Raw genomic sequence first — 9,912 nt, forward strand, 5'->3', positions numbered from 1 at the left:
TCTTTTGTACAATTCATCCTTACCCTGAAACATACCCCAGTGGTCCAAGAATGTAAATCCTTGCTTCCTACACCACGTTGAAAGGTCTAGGACTTTCAACATTTGAAAGGTTTTAATGAGATCCCCCCCCCCACCACCATTCTTCTAACTTCCAGCTAGTACAGACCCAGAGCCATGAAACGCTCCCCGTATGATAACACTTTCATTCCTGGAATCACCATTGTGAACCTCCTCTGAATCCTCTCCTATGCCAGCATATCTTTTCGTGGATGAGGAACCCAAAACTGTTCACAATACTCAAGATTAAGCAGCATAGTATCTCAAATAAACAAAAGGAATCCTGACTATCTTCTCAATTAGATTTTGTTCTTTCAGAGTTGCCCCAAATAAGTGGCTGCCCCAAGTAACTGATGGTCCAATTAACCAGAATCCATTGTATATTGTTTTAGACCTTTGTGCCTTGCATTAGGACAATCAGCATGAATATAATACAAGTGAGTTGTAGGTTTTCTTTGTCGTTTCCCTAAAAGTAACAATTTACTTTCAGTGACACGAGGTACTGCAGGTGCTGGAAATCTAGAGCAATACACACAATGTGCTGGGGGAGCTCAGCAGGTTGGGCAGCATCTATGATGGGAATAAACAGTGGAGCTTTCAAGCCAGGGCCTTTCATCAGGACTGGAAAGGAAGGGGGAAGAAGCCAGAACATGAAGGTGGGGGGAGTGAAGGAGGAAGTACAGGCTGGCAGGTGATAGGTGAAGCTGGAACAGGCCGAGGGGGTGAAGCAAAGAACTAGGAAATTAGTTGGTGGAAGAGATTAAGGGCTGGAGAAGGGGGAATCCAATAGGTGAGGACAGAAGAACATGGAAGAAAGGGAAGGGGAGGAGGACCGGGGAGGTGATGGGCAAATAAGAAGAGAAGGTGTGAAGGAAACAAGAACAGGGAATGGTGAAGGAGGGGAGGGGGTAATTCCTGGAAGTTCGAGAAATCGACCTTCATGCCATCAGGCTGGAGGCTACCCAGGTGGAATATATAATGTGTTGCTCTTGCAACCTGAGTGTGGCCTCAGTAGGGGAGGCCATGGACCAACATGTCGGAATGGGAAGTAGAATTGAAATGGGTGACCACCGGGAAATCCCGCTTTTTGTGGTGGGCAGAGCAAAGGTGCTTGACGAAGTAGTCTTCCAATCTACATCGGGTCTCACTGATATACAGGAGGTCCCACTAGGAGCACCAAATACAATAGATACCCCCCAACAGATTTGTAGGTGAAGTGTCACCTCACCTGGTGAAAGGACTATTCGTGGCCCCGAACAGAGGTGAGGGAGGTGGTGTAGGGGCAGGTGTGGCACTTGTTCCACTTGTAAGGATAAGTACTAGGAGGGACAAGTGAACAGGGGAGTCGCATAGGGAACAATCCCTGCCGAAAGTGGAGGGGAGGTAAAAACCGTGCTTGGTGGTGGAGTCCCGTTGGAGATGTCAGAAGTTACAGAGAATTATATGCTGGACATGGAGGCTGGTGGGGTGGTAGGTGAAGACAAGAGGAACCCTATCCCTAGTGTGGCGGCAGAAGGATGAAGTTAGGGCAGATGTGAGCCAAGTGGAGGGAATGCAGGTGAGGGGAGTGTTGATGGAGGAAGGGAAGCCCCTTTCTTTGGATAAAGAAGACATCTCAGTTGTTGTGGAATGAAAAGCCTCATCCTGAGGACAGATGCGGTGGAGATGAAGGAACTGAGAAAAGTGAACAGCATTTTTACAAGAGACATGGTGGAAAGGGGTATCGTAAATTTACTTTCAATAATAATTTTTCTTCTTTTCAGATGATTTCTTCCCAGTTATTCATTTGTAATTTACAAGGAATTAAATTTTATAATGTCTATTCTCATGTAGTATTGCCAGGAGAATAAATTTTCCATAATTTTCCCAACAGGCAGCCTATCAACAAGAGCAAGTCAGTGATGTAATTAACTAAATAATGAGTTTCCCAAATGTCTTGGCTCACAAGTAGATCTTAGAATATATCAGTGTTACATTAACAGATTTGTTTTGCTTTCCTTTGGTGGTCAACTTCGCTTGAGAAGTTGCTTTCTAACTAGGTCACTATATTCACTTTTTGAGAAATCTGGCGCATTTAATCCTAGGACACGTTGGAATGCAAAGATATAAAAATTGAGGACTTCACTGTTAATCTGTACAGCCTCTTTCACCTCTCAGTTTTCTGATTATCAGTTTACATTACCATATTTTGTGAAGGTTGCAGAGTGCAATGATACCAATTCTACAGTATACTTATTTTTAGCTGTTTTTTAAAACCTTGAATTATCCTTTGAAGTACAGTTACTGTTAGGTATACAGTACAGAGAATTTGTGCACTGCAAAACCTCATAAACAGTAAATAAATAGCAGAATATTTAATTTTAGAGCTATTGGTTAAAGCGTGATTCTTGGATAGTTCGCCTTCCAGTTGATCTCTGGAGTGGGAAAAGAAGGGCATTTTGAATAAAATAGCATTTTGTCATCTGAGCTTGTATAATTTTTTCCAATAAAATTATTTATCATTCTCTTAGGTGCTGGTGGATGCACCATGTTCAAATGACAGAAGTTGGTTGTTCTCTTCTGACAGTCTTAAAGCTCGCCAAAAGATTGCACACACGCCTAATCTACCTGTTTTACAGAAGCAATTACTGAGGTATGGGAAGGAAAATCTTAAAGCTCATCTGTTCATGTTCTGACATTTTAAATTGAATAATTGTCCAATGCTTTCAATGAGCAAGTGGTTAGTCTATGAAAGATACTCTCCTGAGAGCGGAATATTGATTTGTTCAGATGTAAGTTGGATAGATTCCTTTCAGAAAATGACATTTGAGATGTGTTTTCTGGTAAGCATAGCATCCTAAAGAAGAAAGGTGACCTTGGATATGTGGCTTTCCAACTTGTCGCCACTCACATTTTCCTTTCATCATTTCTGGGTTTGATGTCGACAAAGTGATAGACTGATTATTAATTAGTTGACATAGCCACTGCCATGTATCATGTAACTGCCAACATGATAGGTGAACTACATTGATCTTAGTTTCTTTTTCCTTCTAGCAATTCTTATGATAAATCAGAAATAGATCTTAACCTTACCCAAAAGCGTACTGCAAGAGGCCGTGTTCTTTCTTCTTGCTTTAAGTTCATAAAGTATTTTGTGCATGAAGTAGTGTTTGTTTTTTAACAATATATTTGTCTTAAATACAGAAAATTTTAGAAACACTCAGCAGGTCAAACAGCATCCATGAAGAGAGTTAACATTTCAGATACAGGACCATTTGTTAAAATTGGGAATGATAGCAAAACAAGTTAATTTTCAATAACATAAGAAGATGGAGGGGAGATGGGTAGAACAAAGGGAATGTACTTGATGTGGTGAATCCATATGCATTAATGTATGCATTTACAAGCATAAAGTGCTTTGTGTAATGTGCACTCAACGGTGAGGCTGTGAACAAGCCTATCAGGCTATACTATATGAATAGAGTTTTTTTAAAAAAATGCTAGAAACAGTCATTTTTAGAGGAAAGTGCAAATTACTTAAAATTGGAGAATTCAGAATTGAGTTCAGAAGACGGCAATACGCCATCTGTCTTTACTTAGTCTTCAGGAGCTTCTATAAACTATGTGGTTCTTATCAGGTGTATTATGTTCATTTTTCATGCCTCCTTTTTCCTTCCTGTCAAGTCGTGCAATTTTGAAGTTTGATTTTTACAGAGATTTTTAATTCAGATAACTGGAGTTTCAAAACCTCTGCAAGAAGATGATTAATAAGACAATTTATTTAATTGCCATTACATTATAGATACTGTGTAATTATACCCCAATTTTAATTTCAGCTGTTTTTTCATGTGCAAAGGTAAATATTATTCCATATCTCTCTGTCTGATTTTGTTATTTGCTTAGCATTTTATGTACTGCTTACCTGACCACCTGTGATAGTAATTTCTTGTCTTTTATGTGTATAGAACCTAAGTTGTGGTGATGGGTTTTGCAAAGCAGTGCCACCCTTCTTATCTATCCAAAGCCATGCAATTTCTAGGGAGACGCAGATTTTAAATAGTTTTATCTTAATTACAGCATCAACTTGTTTTAATCCGTTATTAATTATAAAACAACCATAATGTGCAGTTTAAATTTTGTAATTAGAATTAGGTAAAATAAGAAAAGACCTAGCAGCAACATGTGAAGTAATTTGTAAGGTCTTTAGTTACAAGAAATGTAAGCAAGCGGAATTTTGTGATAAATATTGTAAGAGGTTAAACAATGGAGATGTATTGCAACTACTAGAGTTCTCAAACTCACAGTTAATACCAACATTAGAAAATTGCTGCCTGAGGCATCCAGATCCTCCAAATGCTGGGCAAAGCACATATGTTACTTCCATAAGTACAACATGAAAATGCTGTGTTCAATCTTAATTATACACACCAAATTAGGTTTGGGCCTCATCTATTCCAGAAGAACATTGTTTTAAGTTGTGATAGGTCTTAACTACAGGTGTCCCCCGCTTTTCGAACGTTCGCTTTACAAAACCTCACTGTTACGAACGACCTACATTAGTACCCTGTTTTCGCTTTCAGAAGGTGTTTTCACTGTCAGGAAAAAAAAAATTCAGCACGCGATAAAAAATCAGCGCGTAGGGTGCGCGCCCCGAGCAGCCGCTCTCCCCCGGATTCGGAACTGCTTTGCTTTAACACTTGCCTGTGAGCAGCCGTTTGCAAGGTGAGTTCTATGGTATTGGAAAAGCCTGAAAGAGCTCGTAAGGGTGGTACACTTAGTGTAAACCTAGACATAATTAAGCGTTTTGATCGTGGTGAACGAAGTAAGGACAAAGTGAGTTTGGCTTGTGGAAGCTGACGCACATGATGTTGAAGAGGTTTTGGCATCCCATGACCAAGAACTGACAGATGAAGAGCTGATGCAATTGGAAGAAAAAAGGATAACAATCAAAACCGAATGAGTAATGATAAAGTACGACTTTAATTTTGAATGGGTACGTCGGTTTAGGGGATATTTGCAGGATGGTTTGAGTCCTTACAAAGAACTGTGATAGAAAAATGCGCGAGGCTCAGCAGTCAAGCAAGCCTTCCACATCAGCCACAGCAGACGACGAACCTCGACCTTCGACATCGAGGCGGGCAGAGATAGAAGAAGTTGAGCTGCCTGTTCTAATGGAAACAAACGACGAGATGACGTCCCAGTGTCCCACCACCCCAACCCCCAGGCCACGGACAGATACTGATTCACGGAGAATGCAAAGGTAGCCGGGAGGCACACAGCACATCTTTAAGAAAAAGCCGAAATAAACATGCTAATTAATTAGGAGCCGTCGACACGTAATTGTCGGCCCAGATCAGAGACGACGCAATCGGAAATCGGCACTGATCTGGGCCGACAATTACGGGCGGCACCTAATTAATTAGCATGTTTGTTTCGGTTTTTTCTTAAAGATGTGCTGTGTACCTTCTGCGTTCTTCGCGGCAATGTATCGGGTCGGTGGCCTGGAGGGTGGGGGCCACTGCACCACCCCAGCCTGCGACAAGTCTAACACACCATCATCAGTGTGCTGGGCAAGTTGTCTTCCCGATTCCCGTAAGTGATACTACACTGTACATACATTATTTCTACTTTATATAGGCTGTGTATTTTTACGTGTTATTTGGTATGATTTGGCAGCTTCATAGTTTAAAGGTTACTGGAGAGAGTGTTTCTGCCGACAGCGCTTGCGTGAGATTTTCACTACGGAGAGCAGTGCAGTAATGATTGTGGAAAAGTATTTCTACTTTATATAGGCTGTGTATTTATCATATCATTCCGGCTTTTACTATGTGTTACTGTTATTTTAGGTTTTATGTGTTGTTTGGCATGATTTGGTAGGTTATTTTTGGGTCTGCGACCGCTCACAAAATTTTCCCATATAAATAAATGGTAATTGCTTCTTCGCTTTACGACATTCCAGCTTACGAACCGTTTCATAGGAACACTCTACCTTCGGATGGCGAGGGAAACCTGTACTATCAAACAGTCTTGTTTCTTTTCTCACTTGTAACTAACTCAATATTTTCTTCTTTTGACTTTTTCTTTTAACCTAACTTGAGATTGACAACATATTCTAACCTATGTCTTCTGGACTGGACAATGCAATCATCAATAATTTTCCACAGTAATTGATTAAGGCATTAAACAGTTGTTAAACTGTTTATACAAGTTCCAGATGCAGTGTACGGGCTCATATTTACAGTCTGTCAATATAAATTCTATGAAAAACTATGGTTAAGTGGAATGCAAATTATTGCTAATGAGAACAATATCCAGCCAGCATTTTTTTTTACGGAATGAAATCCTTAAATCCTTTCAGATTAGAGAATGGTGATTTTGCAACTGGGATCCACACGTGCATTTTCAATAGCACATGTCAGAGGGTACTGGCACTGACTGTTGAATTGTTATTTCTTTGTGTGCCCATCATTATTTACTCAATTTGAATTTATTAAAAATATTAGGGAAGCAATAAGTGTAAGCAATATTTGCAATATTGTGAGTAAAGTTATCAAATTTACAACTTTCTGATTTTAAATATGGTTAAATATTCAAAGATTTAAAAAAAATCTTAACTTTATTTTTTTATTTAATGGTTTTAAACATGTGGCTTAAATAATTGAAGTATGTTAGAGGGAATTAGATACCAAAGTATGTATTTTTGGTTACTTCTGTATAAAACAAAACATTGCACCATTCAGCTATTTATAATGTGACTAATAAATTTATTGGCAATAATCTTTGTGATAGATTAATCATGAGGATTTCTCTATAGTCTTGGTAGTAATGTTGCTTTTTTTGAAACAATTATTTTTCAAATAATACATTGCTATTAATTTTATTAAGTGATTTATTTCCACACTTTATGCAAAATACTGTAGTTAATCTGGTGGGACAAGGGTTGGTGGGAATGGTGAGGATGGAGCGTTGCGGGAGGGGTGTGGGACAGATGACTGTGCCATGGGCGGAGGATGGCGCAATTGACAGACCCAGCATTGTGACAGCAGGCAAGGTCACTTGATTCCAAATAACTGGTTTATTGAACATTACCTAATATCTCTCTGCTGTTCCCCACTCTCCGCCTTCCACTTTTCCCAACCTTGATTCCCCTCTCCCTGCCCCCTTCCCACTTTCAGTCCACAATAGAGAACCATGTCAGAATTATAATCATTCACATATGTCATGTTTTTTTGTTTGTAGCAGTACAGTGCAACACATAAAATTACTACAGTACTGTGCAAAAGTCTTGTTTCCTTAGCTAGATATACGTGCCTATGACTTTTGCACAGTCCTATACATCTGCATGTATTCTGTTTCACCTCCACTGGCTTGCTTCTACTGACAATCCCCAGATGGTAGAGGCATATATATTAGAGACATTTAAGAGACTCTTAGATAGGGTCATGGATGAAAGAAAAATGGAGGTCTATGTGGGAGAGAGTGTTACATTGATCTTAGAATAGGTTAAAAGTTCAGCACAAAGAGCTTGTACTGTGTTGTACTGTTCTAATTCTAGGAAAATGTATTAAAAAGACTGACAGCAACACATTGGAATGAATTGAGACACCATAGTTCAGATAATAACCTTGACAGATACAGATAATATTATGCTTCCCTTTTGAGTGTGAGTAAAGATCTTGCCCCAGTAATTGAAAATTTCAGTTGCAAGTCTCTTGGTAAACAGTAGCAATTGAAAGTGCTCTGCCTTTGGGATATTTAAAGTTTTCCCATGCTAGCATCAGACCAACCTGACTTGAAGAAACAATAATGCCAAATCTCCTTGCTTCCAAAGTGGAACTTTCAATGTGTAGAAATATAGAGTTCCCTCATATCTAATGAGCATATATTTTTAATGCACTGAAGTAAAAAAAGGTTATTTCAATCTTTGTACAGAAAGTTTATGATATTTGTTCTCTGAGTTATTTGCTATTACTTTCTGCACCTATTAATTAAAATATGTAGCCTTCATACAAATGAAGCCACTTGATAAAAGGTTCACCAAAGCATAGCAACAGAGAAAACAACACACAGTTCTTCAATAACAGGATGTGGATCACAGGCACGGCTAGCATTTGTTGACTTCCTAATTGGCTTTTTCAATGACTAATTAGGCTATTTCAGCAGAAATTTAAGAGTAACATATAAGCCAGATCAGATGAAAAATAGGTCTATCCCTGAAGGATATTAGTAAACCTAATGTTTTTACAAATATCCTGAGGTTCCATGGTGAGAATTGATTTTACTTTTTTTAAGTTCCAGGTTAATTTAATTAACATTTTAAATTCTTTAGCTACAGATTTGGGATTCAAACTCATGTCAAATCAATAGTGCAGGACCCTAGATATTAGTTCATTATGTTAATAACTGCTATCAATACAAAGCACACTTGTCCTGGATCTGTGCTGCAGCGCCAATTCAAGTTTTGGTCATGGTGTCATATAGCAAAGAAAAAGATCATTTGGTGTGTTGATCACCAAGCAGGCATCTACACTAATCCCATTTTTATTTTTCCACATTCCCATCAATTTCCCTCAGATTTGATCATTCATCTAATTAGTGGGAATAACTTCAGTGAGGTGGAGTTAGAAGAGGTTTAAAGAGGCGGAGCTAAGATGTCACCAGAGGGCAGCTTATTTGAGCTCAACTGCGAAACATCTTAATTTCTCCTCTTTAATGCTGCTTTCTTCCTTTTCACGGTGGATGGGGTTCTGTCAGAATCCGTGATCTACAGCTGCATTCTAATTGTGGTTCTTTACGGTGATGGTTCTCGCTTTCAGAGCTCACCAACTGGCTATTTTCAATATCCCCAGGATATGGTCTGGAAGACACGTGTATTCGGAGTGAGGCCCTGCAGAGTTGTGGACGAACCAGTTCCCTGCCTGTGTCGCCGACTGCGGCGTTGAGGGAGAACAGAACATCGCACTGCGACAGTGGATGAGGCTGTTGAAAGACTCTACACTCAGGCAATCGCACTCTCCCCCTCAATGGTGGGGATGAGTTTGCTGCTGATTCTTGAGTCAGAGAAACTCAAAATAAAAGTGACAAAGCAGACTGTAACATCATAATCAGTGAGCTGTTTTATTGGTCTCCCCTCTCGCTGTGAAAGGGTGACACCTCTCCATCCCTAATTAGTGAGAGAGAACGAGCCTGTGACATGTTGAATTGTCAAGTGGACAATAGATTTTGTTGGACTGCAAATCATGCTCTCTCTTTTGGGGTTATTTCTAGTGATTGTTTGGTGGGTGGTGGGCACTGATACTTGCTGCTGAAATAAGTGGGGTGGGTTGATGCTTTGCTGCTGCTTGTGCATGGGAAGGTGAGGAGGAGTGCTTTTTCTGTCATTCATTCAGATGTCTGCAAAGAGTAAAATTTCAGGTTGTAAACTGTATGCATTCTTTGATATTAAATGGAACCACTGACTAATTAATCTACCAACCTGTAGATCTGTTTGATGTAGAAGGAAATTGAAGCACAGGGATTGTCCCATGTTGTCGAAAATTTCACACAGATAACACTGGAGGTCATAATTAAATCTGGGTCACTAGTGTATCTCCCTCTAATTTCCACTGTGCTGTACCAGAAAGTTCAGAAACCTAGCCTTTATTGAGAGGAAATTTGGCTTACTGAGTTGCTGACCATATCATTTAAGGCAAAAGGGAGAGTGCCAAAGTATACAGATTTGCAAGAGGTACAAAAGGAGATCTACAAATAAAATTATTTGGCAATATACATCAATATAGCCATGCATTTAGGAAGGTTGAAACTCAAAAATTCAGTTTTAATCATGTTTACTGCAGCAAACAGAGTTGTATTACTTCCCTTGAGACACCAAACAAC

General features: G+C 39.4%; 1 pseudogene; it reads left to right on the forward strand.

Moving 5' to 3' along the window:
* Nucleotides 1-8,919, forward strand: part of LOC134348082 (tRNA (cytosine(34)-C(5))-methyltransferase, mitochondrial-like) — a 61,713-nt pseudogene extending 52,794 nt beyond the window's left edge.
* The last annotated feature ends 993 nt before the right edge of the window (nucleotides 8,920-9,912 follow it).

This window comes from Mobula hypostoma, chromosome 6 (assembly GCF_963921235.1).
Source record: "Mobula hypostoma chromosome 6, sMobHyp1.1, whole genome shotgun sequence".
In the NCBI taxonomy this organism is placed as follows: domain Eukaryota; kingdom Metazoa; phylum Chordata; class Chondrichthyes; order Myliobatiformes; family Myliobatidae; genus Mobula; species Mobula hypostoma.